Raw genomic sequence first — 19030 nt, 5'->3', positions numbered from 1 at the left:
GTCTGAACCCTTGCCTGGACAACAGACAAAGACAAAGTGAACCCCCAATAAGAGGACTGCCGCAGTAGAACATTAGACCTCGGATTTGGATCACGAACGAAAGGACTCGTAAGATTAACATTACCTTTCTGCCCACATTGTTCTCACACCTGCCTTCTGTGTCTCCCCCAGGTCTACACGGCCTATGGACACTGTCCCAACAAGCTTGTGGCCTCAGCCATTCAGCCAAGCCTTTTCCCCACACTTTGAATAAAAGCCCTGTTTTGCACCTTAAAACTCTTGTTGCCTGTTTTTCTCCATGGCCAGGTGCCACATAGTATACCATTGTCATAGTTCTTGATTAAATATATTATGAGTTCTTCATGTTTTCTGACTATTGATGGTTTTTGGTAACATAGTATATTGTGTAGTATGACATGAGTCTTTCAGTTTGGTTGGATTTAATAAGTCAAACAGGCAAAATGCTCTCCAAAATTTGTTAAAACAGAATGCAGTTCACAACTATGGGGCTCAGCTTATAATTGTTCATTGATGCTGCATGCCAATTAGAGCACAGTGGTATTTTCATAATTTATTAACTTATTTCAGCTAATCAGAAATTACTATAATGTAATACTACTCATTGAGATACCTGTTAAACTTTATACCCACTAATTATTTTTATATAAATTAAATCTAAATGGAGGAAAAAAACGTATACCAAGCTCATGGATACAATTGGGGAGCCAGGTGTCAATCAACTATAATCAAGGTTCTGAGAGGGGGTGGGACTAAAAAAGGAGGAAGAGGGACAGTCTGTGAGAGTAAACAGGTCAAAACAGTGATGTTTAAGTGTTTGTTATAAGTTCAATATTCTGGTAAATGCCAGGGTGAGGATATATCAGCGTGTAACCCTGTTAAAACAAGGTTAGTGTGTTTGCAGCTGGGTTTTCACTCAGTATTTGTACCACCACCAGCTGACATTAATACTACAAGGTTAAGTAACATACTAGCCTGGAGGAGAAGAGAGTGTGTGAGACATTTCCACAGGTTTCTGAGTGAGTATGGATGCTATCTGAGTCTGAGAACTATAATGACATGGACATTTATAGTCGAAGGACAGGATGTTTAGTAGTGTTGTGGTGTTTTGGATAGTGTGCTTCAAGGCCCTTCTTCCAAAGCTGTTACAGTAGAGGTGCTCAGGACTTCACTTCATACCAGAGGATCTAGGTGCACACAGACAGACGGGTGGGGCACTGGGTTCTCCTGCACACAGACTGTCTGTGCTGTCTGCTGATAGCACAGTGGTTCTCAAACTGTGGGTTGGGACCCTCATGGGGGTCCCCACATGATTTTTTTTTTGGGGGGGGGGTTAAGACCTCAACAAACTATACTATAAAAACTGATCAAACATTGGCCAAATTGTCAAATGATATAAGAAAGAGGCACAGACTGACTGACAGGTGGGGGTACTGGGTTCTCCAGCACTCCCATCTTGTTGGAAAACTGCAGCAGCTTTCTAACGTTTTCAAAGCAACTGTGATAGTAGAGGCCCTTGGAGGAGTCCACGCACGACTGCTTATTCTTTTTTCTAGTTTGGATTTTTGGCATCCATAGGCCCTCTAATATAGGGATTTTGATGATCCCAAGAAATAAAGTGGTCCAAAGTGTGTTTTTTTCCAATGTTTTATTACGCCTATGAGACCTGAGGGATGGCTGGCTGGAACGCCGGTGAGACGGTCTTTCGGAGACTGTGAAACGCTCAAATTTAGACGTAGCCCAAAGATAGAGATACCATTTGATTCTAGACAAGAATGTCGTGCTACCTTGTCGGGAAGGGTGCTAAATACCTAATGATTCAAAGTTAAGACAACATTTTATATGTAAATATGTAATTAGTTTTTGGGCGGTGAAACCGCCCCTATAAGTGAGATTTGGAAAAATGTACAAATATCTTGGGCAGTGAAACCGGCCCTAAAAGTGAGGTTTGGAAATTTGTACAATTATCCTGCGCTGTGATTGGCCAATCACAATCTATTCAGGACTGTGATTGGCCAGTGTCACATGACACATGTGCATAGCCCTATATAAGCAACCTTAAAAAAAACCAAATTATGGTTTTTTTTAAGTTATGGTTTTGTCCATCATAAAGTGTGTTTTACAAAAGATAAATACATTTATCTTTTGTACATGATTGATCGACTCCATTCAGTATTGTGATTAGCTAGCAAGACACATGCTGACACTAAGTGGCTCTTTCAGATCAAAGCATATATATTGGTTGACTCCATTCAGTATTGTGGTTAGCTAGGAAGACACCGCCCACTTCACACAGGGTGTGATTTTTTTTATAATAGGCGGAAATTACATAATTTGTACTGCATGCAAAACACTGCATGGTTCTTGCCCAAAATTTGCATGAGATTGGCATAAAGTTGGCATGTCTGTACAGGGGAGGCTTGTAGGTATCCATGTAACCCATTTCCATTCACATATATTGAGGTGACAGCTCAAGGGACCATTTGGAAAATGGTGATGGACTTTTTTCCCTCGCCAAAAGGTTGTCTTAACTTTGAATCATTAGGTATTTAGCCCCCTTACCGACAAGGTAGCATGACAAGGTTAGTCCCATTGGAAACCTGAGGTTGTCTAGAATCAAACGGTATCTCTATCTTTGGGCTAAATTTGAGCGTTCCACAGTCTCCGAAAGACAGTCTCACCGGCGTTCCAGCCAGCCATCCCGCAGGTCTCATAGGGGTAATAAAACATTGAAATACTTTGGACCACTTTTTTTCTTGGGATCATCAAAATCCCTATATTAGAGGTCCTATGGATGCCAAAAATCAAAACTAGAAAAACCCTCCTAGGGCCTCTACTCTCAGACAATACTTTCCTTAATGATTCCAAAAGAGCATGACAACAAAACTGGTATAATAGTTTCAAACACCCCCGGGTATTTGTTCATTGTCTCCGCCAGGCCGAAAGGCATGGCGAGGGAGTATGTTTTACCCCCTGTCCGTCCGTCCGTCCGTGTGTCCGTCCGTCCGTGTGTCCATCTGTCTGCGAGCGGCTAATCTCCGGCACCGTTGGCCCGGCCACTGCGAAACTGTACACACATACTCCCTGGATGCCAATTCAGAACCTTTGGCCATTTTTCAGATTGGCCTGTTATAGCACCACCAGGAGGCCGATTTGTGCAAAATCCATTTTTTGATATTACTCCTACAGATTTTATCCAAGCATCACGCAAATCATTACACAGTATCTCTATAGTCATGTGATCAACACATATCTGTCTGATTTTCCATATTCCATCCTGATTGGCTAAGGTTGGCTTCCAAAGTTTGCAGGATTGGTCCATTTTGAACTAAATGCCTCAAATCCTGAACGCAGCTTGTGATTTCCGTGAAATTTCACACGCACATTCCCACTAGGCCGAGGAAGAAATGCCACTTGAAAATTTCTCAAATCAGCCTCATGGTGGCGCTATAAAAGACCAAATTGCGTTTTTAACTAACTGCACCGATCTGCGTGAAACTTTGCACGCATACTCCCTAGAGGCCAAGGAAAAACATCTGCCCTGCATTTTTCACATTAGCCTTTTATAGCGTCACCAGGAGGCAGACTTATGTAAAATACATATTTTGAAATTAAGCCTTCAGATTTTATCCAAATGTCACGCAAATCGGTACACATGATCTCTATAGTCATGTGATCAAGATGGATCTGTTTGATTTTTCATTTTTTTTGGATCTGTTTGATTTTTCATTTTTTTTTGGATTCCATCCTGATTGGCTAACATTGACATCTAAAGTTTGCAGGAGTGGCCCGTTTTCAACAAAATGCCGCAAATCATGAACGCAGCGTCCGATTGCGGTGGAACTTTGCACGTACATTCGCACTACGTTGAAGAACAAACACCACCCTTTTAACATTGCCCTATTATAGCGCCACAAGGAGGCCGATTTTTCTTTTTTATATTACTCCTACAAATTTTGTACAAACATCATGCAAAACAGTACACATTATCTCTATAGTCAAGTGATCAAGATGGTTCCGTATGATTTTTTATATTCCATCCTGACTGGCAAATTCTGAACATTGCTGGCCCACAATAACCTACCTGACCTGGCGGAGACCTGTGCTCCGAGGAGCACTTTTTCTAGTTTTATTTTATTTGGGCCAGCATGACAAATTTTATAGGAATGATTTACATGGTTGTATAATAAATACCTTTCTGTTATTACATTCGATGTTTGTTGGGATATTCATGTTTGATAGTAATGTGGTTTATGTGGTAAAAATACGTTGTTTAAATATGATGCCTGGGGGTTTTAAGCTCACAATACTGTACAGCTATACAATAAGCTATATGGGTCTTTCTGCAGAATTGATTGATTTTATTAGGATTCAATTTCCGGTTCGATTTTATTAGGATTCCACTCACAACGCGTGGCGTTGTGAGTGGAGCTTGTAGATCTGCTATTTTCAAACATCCAGTTTTTGAAAATAGATTTCAAACATCCAGTTTCATAACTACCACCAGGGTCAAACATTTAGGTGAGCCACGATGTAGGGCACTGCTGAGAGGGTGGTGACATGTTCACAACCAATGTCCAACTGCCTGTAGAAATGGATCTGAACATTTTGAATATATTTTCTTCCTCTGTGTTCAAGCATGTGCTGCATCCCGTAAGCCTGGAGCTCCTCGCCACTGCTGTGGAGTCTGGCTCTCATGGTGAGTCACACACCCTGTACGAATAATATAATTGTGTAATGAATTGTTGTTTCACTATATTCATCTAATGAGCAGTGGTGTAAAGTAACTAAGTACATTTACTCAAGTACTGTACTTAAGTACCATTTTGAGGTATTATTACTTTACTGGAGTGTTACCAATTGTAAGTACTTTTACTTCTACTCCACTACATCTCAGAGGCAAATATTGTACTTTTTACTTCACTACAATTATTTGAAAACTTTAGTTATAGTTACTTTGTAGATTTGGATTATTATTACAAAACATACATTACCCTTCAGCCCTATATACAATTCGGCCATTTGAAAATAGCCGATCTACAAGCTTACAATGCGTCGCGATGCAACGCATTGTAAGCTTGTAGATCTGCTTTTTTCAAAAGATTTTTTATACATTGTATACATTTGAAACTTGTGAAATGGGACATTCTGCATAATGAGTACTTTTGTACTTTAAGTATATTTTGATACCAATACTTTTGTAATTTTACCCAAGTACATTTCGAATTCCGGACTTTTACTTTTTTTCTTATTTCTACATAGCAGTATTGATACTTTTACTAAGTAAAACATTTGAGTACTTTTTCCACCACTGCTAATAAGTATCGATGGATAATAGCAGGGAATAAGGTAACATGAATGGTGATAACATAAGGTGTGTGTGTGTGTGTGATCACGTGTTGTCTGTAGCTGCACATATTTTATCTGTATTGCCGGTGGTCGTTATAGCTGCACGGTTTAACTATAGTAAATCGGAGACTCCTTCCAACCATGTCGTTCACTCATCTCTCCATCGCAGCTCATTTGTCTCAGGAGAGAACCTGTTCCCCTGTCGTCAGCCTCCAGCACAGAGGTACGCCCAGTCAAGGAGAACTTTTATTACAGTGTGTAAGTGACAGCTCATGCTCATTGTCTGCTGTGACTTAAAGGTAGGGTAAATGATATTTGGGTATTATTATTATTTTTTTGTTAAAAAGGTTAAAGTACTATATTCTGATAGTAATCATTGCTACAGAGCATTTGTTTGGTCACAGGGGTCTCTCCAGCTCTTTAGTAAACAGAATATAGTACATTTTCAGATTGGGGACAACATTTAAGCCAATCAGGAGAGAGCACTGAAAATGCATGTTCTGTTTAATAAAGAGCTGGAGAGACATGGGAGACTCCTTTTACTGAACAAACACTCTATAGCAATGAGTACTATCAGAATATAGAGCTATTTAACACTTATCTTAACCAAAGTAAATCACTTACCCTACCTTTTAACTGTTGTCAGTGTGAATGTTAATGTGCACAAACAGTTTTTTTTTTGTTACCACCGCGCTTGTTACCAGTCTTGACAAGGTGACTAGTGGTTATACAAGTCGACTAGTTGGTGAAATCCCTTGGCCACACTCACAATGACAGGATCAACGTTTATTTTCTTTTATTTCTCCATAATGCCTTAAGGTACAACAAAGGTTTCGGCTATCCAGCCTAAGTCGGTGTGTGACACGCTGAAGAAAGGCTGGATAGCCAAAACTTTTGTTGTACCTTAAGGCATTATGGAGAAATAAAAGAAAATAAACTCATTGTGAGTTTGGCCTAGGGGTTTCACCGACTTGAGTCGACTTGTATAACCACTAGTCGACACTGTGGAAGTAGTCGAACTAGTCAAGGTTTTAATTTTAAATGTTTTATTATTATTTTAAAATAAATTATAAATCAGGGCAGTATCTCTACAACAGATATGAAGCTGTGGGCCCTGAAACAATTGTTCTCTATACATGGGTAATTGTTGTCAAACAAATCATAGTTGTCAAATTCTGTTGTGCCTTCAGTGTGGGCCACTCAAACAGCAGACATAACTCCTTAAATTGTGCTTATTTAACCCTTTACTGGTTGTATCTGAGATGTTTTTGATGACAATTGTTAAGTGTTAATGGATGAAAAAAAAAGATATAATATATCCGATATATCTCCACAACTAGTTGACTACATTGTGTTAGTAGTTGACAATTATTAAAATCCAGTAGTCGTGAATGGCCTAGTGTGACTCTTCGAATGTTAATGTGCACTTCATCATCAATGTATGATTATTGTCTAACTGTTTTGTTTTCAATTTCACCTTTTCTTCAGTAAAACTCTGCCAACTACATCACATGGCCTGTTCCTATGAAAAAAGTCATTCTACACTGTGTCCTATAGTATACATGAAGTCATGCAATACTTTAGTTTAAACAAAATGCCATACAGTACTGTTGTTTAACAAAAAAGAAAGCTATACATACCATAATACTGTGTTCTTGTTAGCCTAAATTGTTCACAGCACAGCTATCTGTTTTTGTATTTAATTCTTGATTGGTGTTTGTTGCAATAAATACATTAAATGGAAGTGGTTGGATTCAATTTACATAATTTGTTATCCCTGAGAATTCAGTTCACAAGTATGGGGCTCAGCCTATAATTGATCATTGATTTGATTGATATGCTGGCGGAGACCTGTGCTCCGTGGAGCACTTTTTCTAGTTAAATCTAATATTAATATGCAAATATTTAAACATTTGAATATTTGTATCTTTTGACCTGCCATCTCTTCCTTCAACTTCAAATATGACCTAAAACATTACATTGATGTGAAAGGCCTGGTGGTGTGAAGGTAAAGCACAGGATTCAAGTGCAGAGGGTTTGGGGTTTGAATCCTGCCTATGGCTATTGTAGTTTTTTTTGTTCAGAAGAGGAGGAGGATAGATTTAGTCCGCCTTCCTCAGGTTGTAGAGGGAGGGGCTTAAAATTAATTTTAAAAAATAATTAAAAAGCAATTTTCCCTTTTTCGTACTCAATTCTCTGCCTCCTTTCATCTCCGCCATCTTGAGCCGTTGCTGCGGGAATCTCGTTCGTATCGAGGCGGGAATCTCGTTCGTATCGAGGCGTCGCTGCGGGAATCTCGTTCGTATCGAGGCGTCGCTGCGGAAATCTCGTTCGTATCGAGGCGTCGCTGCGGGAATCTCGTTCGTATCGAGGCGTCGCTGTGGGAATCTCGTTCATACCGAGGCTTCACCATCTTTCAGAGTTTCTCTTTTACCATCTTTCGGGGTATCTCTGTTACCATCTTTCGGGGTATCTCTGTTACCATCTTTCGGGGTTCTCTTTTACCATCTTTCGGAGTTTCTCTTCTACCATCTTTCAGACTTTCTCTTTCACCATCGGTGAGATTTGAACTCACAGTCTTTGCCCTCTGAGGTGGTTATCTTAACCACTGCGCCACAGTGGTTCATACTTTACATGTTCTCTTGCGCGATCATCACTGAAAGATTAGAGAAAGGTGCAAGAGCCAGGTAAAAGTTAGAGAGATTTTCTTGCTGGATTTGAACCAAGGGCCTTCAGGTTACAAGTCCTGTATCTTAACCACTGTACCGCCGTGGTTCATACTCAAACAGTCCTCTTGCACAGTCTTCACTGAACGATTCTATAAAGGTACACGAGCCGGGTAAAACTTAAAGAAGTGTCCTTGCTGGATTTGAACCAAGAATCTCTGGTCTGCAAGCCCTGTATCTTAACCACTGTGCTACCATGGCCCTTTTTGAGATTCTCCTCTTGCACAGCATACTTAACGATTTTTATAAATGTACAAGAGCCAGGTAAAAGTTACAAAAATGTCCTGGCTGGATTTGAACCAAGAACCTTTGCGTTGCAAGCCCTGTATCTTAACCATTGTACCACCATGGTTCATTCTAGAACTGTCCTCTTGCAGACTTTTCACTGTACGATTCTATAAAGGTACAAGAGCCAGGTAAAACTTAAAGAAATGTACTTGTTGGATTTGACCCAAGAATCTCTGGTTTGCAAGCCCTATACCTTAACCACTGCACTACCATGGCCCATCCCAGAACTCTCCTCTTGCATAGTATACTGAACGATTTTATAAATGTACAAGAGCCAGGTAAAAGTAAAAAAGAATCTCTTTGCTGAATTTGAACCAGGAACATTTGGGTTGCTAGCCCTGTATCTTAACCATTATACCACCATGGTTCATTCTAGAACTGTCCTCTTGCACACTCTTCAGTGTTCGATTCTATAAAGGTACAAGAGCCAGGTAAAACTTAAAAAAAACCTTGCTGGATCTGAACCAAGAATCTTTGGTTTGCAAGTCCTGTATCTAAACCACTGCGCTACCATGGCCCATCCTAGAACTCTCCTCTTGCATAGGATACTGAACAATTTTATAAATGTACAAGAGCCAGTTAAAAGTTACAAAAATGTCCTGGCTGGATTTGAACCAAGAACCTTTATGTTGCAAGCCCTGTATCTTAACCATTGTACCACCATGGTTCATTCTAGAACTGTCCTCTTGCACAGTCTTCACTGTACGATTCTATAAAGGTACAAGAACCAGGTAAAACGTAAATAAATGTTCTTGCCGGATTTGCACCAAGAATCTTTCGGTTGCAGGTCCTGTATCTTAACCACTGCACTACCATAGCCCATACCAGAACTATCCTCTTGCACACTATACTGAACGATTTTATAAATGTACAAGAGCCAGGTAAAAGTAGAACAAAAAGTCCTTGCTGGATTTGAACTAGGAGACTTCAGCTTGCTAGCCTTGTATCTTAACCACTGCACTATCATCATTTAATGCTGAATTTGCTCTGTTCTCTTCCAGACTCTTCACTGAAAGATTTGATAAAGGTACAGAAGCCAAGTAAAACTTGAAAAAAAATCCTTGATTGTTTCAAACCAAGAACATTCTGTTTGCAAGCCCTGTATCTTTACCACTTCACCACCATGACGATAAATTTGAGTTTGTTCTCTTGTGCACTCGTCACTGAAAGATTATGTAAATGAACAAGAGCCAGGGAAAACTTGGACAAATGTCCTTGCTGGTTTCAAACCAAGGACATTCTGTTTGCAAGACCTGTATCTTAACCATTATACCACCCTGGTTCATTCTGGAATTGTCCTCTTCCACAATCTTCACTGTATGATTTTATAAAGGTACAAGAACCAGGTAAAACTTAAAGAAATGTCCTTGCTGGATTTGAACTTAGAATCTTTGGGACGCAAGCCCTGTATCTTAACCACTGCGCTACCATAGCCCATATGAAAAAGCTCCTCTTGCACAATATAGCGAACGATTTTATAAATGTACAAGAGCCAGGTAAAAGTTAAAAAAGAGTTTCTTGCTGGATTTGAACCAAGGGCCTTCAGGTCACATGCCCTGTATGTTAACGACTGTACCACCGTGGTTCATAATCAAATTGTCTTCTTGCACAGTCTTCAGTGAACAATTCTATAAAGGAACAAGAGGCGGGTAAAACTTAAAGAAACATTTATGCTGGATTTGAACCAAGGATCTTTGGGTTGCAAACCCTGTATCTTAACCATTGTACCACCATGATTCATTCCAAAATTGTCCTCTTGCACACTCTTCACTGTACGATTCTATAAAGGTATAAGAGCCAGGTAAAACTTTAAGAAATGTCCTTGCTGGATGAGAACCAAGAATCTTTGGTTTGCAAGCCCTGTATCTTAACCACTGCGCTACCATAGCCCATAACAGATCTTTCCTCTTGCACACTATACTGAACGATTTTATAAATGTACAAGAGCCAGGTAAAAGTAAAAAAATGTCCTTGCTGGATTTGAACAAGGAGCCTTCAGGTTGCTAGCCCTGTATTTTAACCACTGCACCATCATGGTTTATACTTGAACTGTCCTCTTTTACACACTTCATTAAACGATTCCATAAAGGTACAAGAACCAGGTAAAACTTAAAGAAATGTCCTTGCTGGATTTGAACCAAGAATCTTTGGTTTGCAAGCCCTGCATCTTAACCACTGCGCTACTATGGACCATAGTTGAACCCTCCTCCTGCACATTGAACGATTTTATGAATGTACAAGAGCCAGGTCAAAGTAAAAAAAATGTCCTTCCTGGATTTGAACTAGGAGCCTTTGGGTTGCTAGCCCTGCAGCTTAACCACTGCACCATCATGGTTTATGCTAAACCTACCCAGTTCTCAATCAATTCGACGATAAATTTGAGTCTGGATTTGAACCAAGAGCCTTTGGATTTTACGTCCTGTATCTTAACCACTGTACCACCATGGTTCATACTCAAACTGTCCTCTTGCACAGTCTTCACTGAACAATTCTATAACGGTACAAGAGCTAGGTAAAACTTAAAGAGACGTCCTTGCTGGATTTGAACTAAGAACCTTTGGGTTTGCAAGCCCTGTATCTTAACCGGTGTACCACCATGGTTCTTACTAGGGCTGTCCTTTGGTATGCATTTTAGAGACATTAATATGGCTTAAACTAAACACCACTCAATTGAATATTAAATTTGGGTGCAAAACAAAAAAAATCAACCTAAATCTCAGTTGTATCATAATGAACCCTGATCATCAGAGGGTGTATCATGTCATAAGTTTCAGTTGGAAAATGTTTTTTTTTATTTTATATTGAAGCATTTGAGTTTCTGTTGAGTCACATTTGTGTTTTTGTTTGACATCCTTAGTTTGATTGTTTGTTTCAGTTTTCATATTGAGTCATGTTTGAGTTTTGAACCTGTCGCTTTTGGTTTATTATCCCTTGTCTTTATGCATATGCCACAAAGGCATGGAAGATGCATCTGAAAACCATATATGTAACCTTTTAGAATTTAGATGACATTTTTAAGTTTAAATCAAGTGCTAAAAGTTTCCTTAACAGTTTCAAACCATAAACCTTTGATTTATAATCCCTTGCTTAGTTTACACATGTGGGGCAAGTGAGAACCATACCTTTTAGAGTTAAGATGACCTAAGAAGAGTTTAGAAAATGTTTGATCCCCGCAGGTTTGATCCCTATAAACCCTTCGGTCTATAAACCCTTGTCTTTTTACTTGTGCTGCGAAGACATGGACGATGAATGTGAGAACCTTCGAGTTTAGATGAACTTTTAGAGTTAAGATGGAGTGTGAAAATTTTCTTTTATAGTTTAGAACCCTAAACCTTCAGGATTCATTTTAGTGACATTACCAAGGTCACTAAACACTGCTCAATTAAATATTAAATCTGGGTGCAAAATAAAATTGTTCCAGCCTAAATCTCATTTGTGTCATAATGAACCCTGATGATCAGAGTGTGTATGATATAAGTTTGATATGAAAATGGTTTCAGTTTTCTTTTAATTGAGGCATTTGATGTTTTTCTGTTTGTTTTTTATTGTGGTGGCTGCTTTTGTTTAGTTTTTTTTTGTTGTTGTTATTTGACATGTTTAGTTTAGATTTAGATTGGTTGTTTTAGTTTTTATATTGACTCATGTTTGAGTTTTGAATCTGTGACCTTTGGTTTATAAATCCTTGTTTTTATGCTTATGCCACAAAGGCATAGAAGATGCATCTGAGAACCATACACTTGACCTTTTCAAGTTTTGATGAACTTTTAGAGTTGAGATGAAGTGCGAAAATGTTCCTTTACAGTTTCGAACCCTAAACCTTCGGTATGCATTTTAGTGACATTACTAAGGTTACAAAACACAGCTCAACCGAATAAATCTCATTTGTGTCATAATGAACCCTGATGATCAGAGGGTTTATAATATAATTTGATTTGAAAACTGTTTTGACATTGATGGCTGCTTTTGTGTTGTTATTTGACATGTTTTGTTTGATTGGTTGTTTTAGTTTTTATATTGAGTCGTGTTTGAGTTTTAAACCTATTACCTTTGGTTTACAAATCCTTTTATTATTGAGCCATTAGATTTTTTGTTGAGGTTTTTCTGTTTCGTTTTGATTGTGGTGGCTGCTTTTGTTTCGTTTTTTTGTTGTTATTTGACATGTTTAGTTTGATTGGTTGTTTTAGTTTTTATATTGGCTCATGTTTGAGTATTGAACCTTTGACCTTTAGTTTATAAATCCTTGTTTTTATGCTTATGCCACAAATACATGGAAGATGCACATGAGAACCATATACTTAACGTTTTAAAGTTCAGATGAGCTTTTAGAGAGAGTGCGGACATGTTTCTTAGCTGTTAAAAACCCCAAACCTTTGGTTTATAAAGCCTTGTCTTTACACATGTGAGATGTAAGGGAGAACCATACCTTTTAGAGTTTAGATGACCTTTTAGAGTTTAGATCAAGTGCTAAAACATTCCTTAGCCGTTTCAAACCCTGAAAACCTTCGGATTATAAACCCTGGTCTTTAAGCTTGAGCTACTAAGACAATGGAAATTGCACATGAGAACCATACACTTAACCTTTTAAAGTTCAGATGAGCTTATAGAGTTTAGATGGAGTGCAAAAATGTTCCGTAGCAGTTTCAAACCCTAAAACTTTGAGTTTAGATGACTTTTTAGAGTTTAGATGGAGTGCGAAAACTGTTTTAAACCCTAAAACTTCAGTCTACAAGTTCTGTATTTTAACCACTGTACCACCATGGTTCCTATATTCAATCAATTCTCTTGTATGCAATTAGAATTAGAGCCAGGCACAAACTTGTTTTTAACCATGAACCTTCTGGTTACAAAACACTGACTCTTCCCCTGCATCACAGACACTTGGAAGATTAATGTGACAACTATGGTAATTACTTAGCCTTGTGACATATGCAGAGTGAAGATCTTAAAAAAGATTTGAAACCAACTACCTTCACAGATTCTGCTCTTGGAGGTCTGTATCTTACCACTGCAGCACCATGATTCCTAGTAAATCAGTTCTTGCACATGCTCTTCATTGAAGAATTAGAGCTAGGCACAAACGTTGAAAAATAAAAACTCATCCCTGGTTTAGAACCATGATGAACCTTCTGGTTACTAAACACTGACTTTCCCCTGCACCACAGACTCATGGAAGATAAACTGTGTCAGTAAGTCAGGCCCTCAGAGTGTAAAAAGTAAACAATGACCAAACAGGCAATGCTATCTGAGGGGCAAATTTAAACTACAGGGGAAAAAACAAAACATCTATAATTTTGGGGTTAGTTTAACAAGTCCCCACAGACACACACACACACACACACACACACACACACACACACACACACACACACACACACACACACACACACACACACACACACACACACACACACACACACACACACACACACACACACACACACACACACACACACACACCCTCTTACTGTCAGTGCTTTAGTGTTGTATCACGGGTTGGACAGATGCCGGTGGTTGTTTCTCAGTGCTTCACGTGCCGTGTTGTGAGCCTGTAGATCTGTTATTTTCAGCACACAGCACCGTCGTATGACAGAGCATAAGCTAAATTAAGCATTAGGCCTACTCACCTTACGCCGTACCTCATTCACCTTGCTGATAGTGTTTCAGTTGAAACATGACTTTTAAGACTAATGTTTTTTCTTTCTTTAGAAAGACAAAATCGATTTCTTGAAATCAAGTGATGTTATGTTAATGTATGTGAAGCCTGCAGCACTAGTTCAGGCAGACAACTCAAAACATCGGCAACTCCTGAACAGGTGATCGGTCACATGCACAATCAGGCATATCAGGGTAGACTGTCTATGGACGATTTCACAATATAAATTGTCCAGAACATTAGCTAAGACCTGTGGATATTTAGAACAAAATAATATATTTCTAATATATTTCTAATAGTCAATAACAATATCATAAGTGTCCTGTTCTTCCAAAAATAAGATTAATGAATAATACTGTGTTTTCTACCCGGAAAAAGATTTTTGCTGTTCTGCTATCTTACTGCTCTGCTGTGGTGTTGCTGCTGCTTGTGCTTTGCTCTATGAAGTTTTTTTTCTTTTTTCCCAGTTCCCACCACCTCCCCCAAATCCCCCCTGTGGGCTCTGTTTCTATAGGATTCCCTTAGTGGGGTCTTGCTATTTGATTCCCTGTAATGTATATTTGTCAAGTTGCAGATAATTTATTTATAATACATATAATCATGCTTACAGAGAATGAATGAACCGACACAAAGCCAGAATATACTGTATACATACTTATGCTCAATAAATGTAACATTTATGCACAATAAATAGATTTATTTCAATCCAAGAATTGTCAGACTGAACTTGATCAAAATCTGAAATATAGGCAGAGTTCTGCCACACCGTGTGTCACAGAATAATCAACATCACAGCAGATTCACATTAAGATAAACCAGTCACTCTGCATTACCCTCTGCAAGACATGTCTGCTCTAAATTATTGCTTGATGAAAAGAGCGAGCTCACAGGTGATAATTTAGTAATTGTCAGTGTGTTCCAGCGTGGGAAGGTACTTGTGGAGTTTACAGTCCTGGTGGGAGGGGTTCTGTGGCTGGCAGTGCAAAGCAGGTGTTGAGCTGCCTGTTATTGCTGTTTTTAGCCTAGCTCACTCACAGCTACTTTATTCATTTAATGATACAAATGCCGTCGGTGAGGCATTTGGCAACTTTGCCCCAAGTCCGATGCCTCTAAGCAAATCACAACAACTGAAAGAGAGGGACTGGAGGGCTCTTTGGATTATTAACTCGTAAGTCGAAGACAAAGTCTTCTTCAGTCTCCTCCTGGCAGCCACTGAGCTCTGCAGCCAGAGACCCAGGCGAGGAGGAGTTAACGACAACAACGTAGGCTGCAGTGTTTTGATTGGCTTTGCAGACATAAACAAGAGCTGCACTTGTGAGTGACCCCTGGGCCTGACCCCAGAGATAGACGCTTCTCTAATGGGTGTCTCTTTCAGCAGGCGGCCAGGCCAGGGAAAACAGAGGAGCCATTGTTTAGGCCAGGAAAAGCCAATGGCTCTCCCCATTAAAGGGCTGAGCCCATAGGATAGGAACCACTGAGCTAGGGAAGCTACGGAGGTAAAGACCCAGGGAGATAAAGTAATTTCATACCTCCAACACAGGGCTAAAATCTAGTGTACATATGTTTCACAAAAGATGTTGATAATAACACCTACTGTAGACTGTGGTCCGGAAGTGCAACGACACAATGACATTTTGACTAAACAAATGTCCAAATCAGAAAACACACAATTGGATTGTCCGTAATAATTTGACTTCCATTTCGTTCTTACCCATGTGGAGTTTACCACTGCTCTGACACCTCTACCATGGTCTGACCGTAACATAAAAATTAAAAGGTGTGTGTGAAATCTATCCATCCAGATAGATAGAAGGTCGAATTGTAGTTTTGGTGTGACTGGTAAGGCTTGGTGATTTCTGCTGTAAACTTGTCTGCTGTCCCCTCAGTACAATGGGGTGAATCGAAATGTCAAAGAGTACATCAGAATGGCTTGACTGCAATCATGACTCAGTTACTCTCATCCTCAGACCTTGTTGTGAACTTGTGACCAGCTTGGGAACCGTGTGGACTAATAGCTGGTGAGGTCAACTTAGGCACAGCCGAGGTGCCCATGCAATGCAAGTAGAAGTCCGTTAATCAAAATTTACTTGAGTAAAAGTACAAAAGTTTTGGCATCAAAATATACTTAAAGTACTAGTTATAAAGAATGTCTTAAATGTCTTTTGAAAATAGCAGATCTACAAGCTCGATGCGACACGTTGTGATCTTGTAGATCGGCTATTTTCAAATAGCCAAAGTTTAAATAGGGCTGAAGTGGTTACTGTATGTTTTGTAATGATAATTCAAATCTGCAAAGTAACTAGTAACTAACGTTTTCAAATAATTGCTGTGGAGTAAAAAAGTACAATATTTGCCTCTGAGATGTAGTGGAGTAGAAGTAAAAGTACTGAAAATTGGAAATACTCCAGTAAAGTAAAAAATAATTACAGCGCTTGAGTAAATATAGTTACTTTCCACCACTGTTGTGAGGCAAGGTGTTCCCCTTGGGCTGGTCTATGTAGGTCAGCCTTCTTGTCCCCTTCGAGGCAGCTAGTGCCCTGCTTGGGTTCCCACAGCATAGTCAGGGCAAGCAGCAAGCTCAGGGTGTCGGAGACACAGTGGCCAGACATCTTCAGCTGATGCTGCTTGATGTTGTTTGTTACTCTCAGCATGCCGTCGTAAAGGTCGAAGTTCCATACACGGTTCCTCTGCCACGATACATCAAGGCTATGCACAGCATGTGGGTATAGCAGCCGTATCATTAGTGACTTCTCGGCTTGGTCGTAAGGGTCCACATCTCGGAGCCGTATTGTGTGTGTGTGTGTGTGTGTGTGTGTGTGTGTGTGTGTGTGTGTGTGTGTGTGTGTGTGTGTGTGTGTGTGTAAAAACTGAGAGAGAAGAATTTCCCCTTGGGGATTAATAAAGGAAATCTTCTATCTTCTTCTGTTCACTGAGCAGTACACAGCGGCATTCCCCCACAGCCATACTATACTATGCAGTTAAAAACTGAAAAGAATTGTGGCACTAGAGGAAAGGGAATTGGGTCAATCCAGCATGTAGTTTTTGAGATTATGCTGTTTGGGACCAAAGTGATGAAAACACAGACTGTCTGTACTGACAGTACAAGCAGTCGCCCACAGCCATATTACAGTATAAAATAGTACCATAGCTTGTTGCAACATCTTTAAACAAAATAGTCATGCTATACCGTGTCATCAAATAGATATAAAACAAACAACGTTATATAATATTACGTGACAGCTGGGAAGTCAAGAGGACAGCCAGAGACACGGCAACCGGGGTGGGGAGGGGAAGGGGGGGGGTGGGGTTCAAACCACATCTTCTGAAAGGAAGAGCAAGCTACAGAACCCACAATGAAGATGCTTGACGGCAGAAGCGACGACACACACAGCGCACAGAAGCAACTTCTGGTGAGACATAGGAGGTGCTAACCACAGTGCTCAGAGCCTCCTATAGCAGGGGTTTTCAACCAGTGGTCCGGGGACCACCAGTGGTCCTTGAGGGGGTTCCAGGGGGTCCCCAGCCAAATGAATAGTTCGGAACCAAAGTGACCCTTATGTGTCTGTAACTCTGAGACTCCCCAAGAAATCTAAATGGTTGAGTCCCTGGCATATCTTTTCAAATGGGGGTCCCTGGGCTAATATTTGTCAATTTGGGGGTCCTTGATGCGAAAAGGGTTGAAAACCACTGTCCTCTAGCACTCCACCGGTGTGGTCAGAAGAATGCCACTTGGACAGAGAGGTCGAGAGGCTTGATCAGCCTCGGTTGGGTCGCCCCCCCCCCGGATGATGCTGTCTGCTGTGAGACACGAAACACCCAGTGACTGAAAGAAAGAAGTGTGAGCTCACAGTGGGTGCCGTGGCACCCTAGGTTTGCGGTGACACATGTCCAGGGGTGACAGTTACTGCTAGGACACTTAGACCCTCTAGACTTAGTAAAACAGACCTGAGTTAGACTGTAGTGCTTACGTTCTTTTTCAATCTACAGTACACCAAGTCTCTTCACCAACAATAGCCGATCTACAAGCTCACAACGATTCACAGCGATCGGTCCTATAATGGAAATGGATATTCTCTCACATTTTCCTCATGACAGCCTACTACTGTATCTTAGGGTGAAAGATTTACATATTTAGTTACATACCGTAATATGACATAAGGTTCTAAAAAGAATTCATTCAGGGGTGAATGAATCAAAATGTTATTTACAGGGGTGTCCTCCTGAGTCAGAAATGTTTGAGAACCACTCTTCTATACAATGCGAAACTAAGAACAAACATACTTTTCTATGGCATTGAAACACTCTTTTTTTAAAACACCTATGTTGCCATGTTTACCTATTGGCCAGCCTATCTGCCTTCTTCCATGTGAGATCTGTGTGAATCTGTATCTAATATTAATATTTTGACAATTGTGTCGCTAATTATCACTGGTAATTAGCTTTTATCAAGCCTTGAAATTCTTGTACTTAAACGACATAACCCACAGGATTAGGAGGAACACAGAACAGTGTTGAATGCATGTTACCACATCCTCTGCATCGACCACATGCTCTGACACACCCTCTCTCTCTCGGTGTGTGTGTGTGTGTGTGTGTGTGTGTGTGTGTGTGTGTGTGTGTGTGTGTGTGTGTGTGTGTGTGTGTGTGTGTGTGTGTGTGTGTGTGTGTGCGTGCGTGTGAGAGAGGGGGGCCCCCCCGGGCGAGGGAGTACTCGCGCTGCAAGTGGCCAAACAGGTGAGTCGGGTGTCAGCAAGGCATGAAACCATACCTGGCAGCCATGACAATGGCAGCGACACGCGTCAGCCCTGAGGGAGGTGACTTTAGACACCGCACAGCTTTGACATGTCTGCTCTTTTGAAGGGGAGAGCAACACTATCTGGGCTGTTCTCGCTGTCACATGCTCGACAGGAGTGTCTGCGTTTGCGTTGCTTGGATATAGTTATATCTCTTGTATACGACTAAATACTACACCTATAGTCACTATAGGAACAATAGT

General features: G+C 40.2%; 1 long non-coding RNA gene across 1 annotated transcript in view; it reads right to left on the bottom strand.

The window, feature by feature from the left end:
- The window catches only part of LOC308075251, a 497190-nt gene that overhangs the window by 345915 nt on the left and 132245 nt on the right, over positions 1-19030 (bottom strand). The gene's annotated exons all lie outside the window — the stretch shown is intronic.

This window comes from Gymnoscopelus braueri (assembly GCF_963280865.1).
Source record: "Gymnoscopelus braueri genome assembly, chromosome: 19".
Taxonomy (NCBI): domain Eukaryota; kingdom Metazoa; phylum Chordata; class Actinopteri; order Myctophiformes; family Myctophidae; genus Gymnoscopelus; species Gymnoscopelus braueri.
The sequence above is the reverse complement of the archived record's forward strand: the minus strand, read 5'-3'. Positions and strand labels throughout refer to the sequence as shown.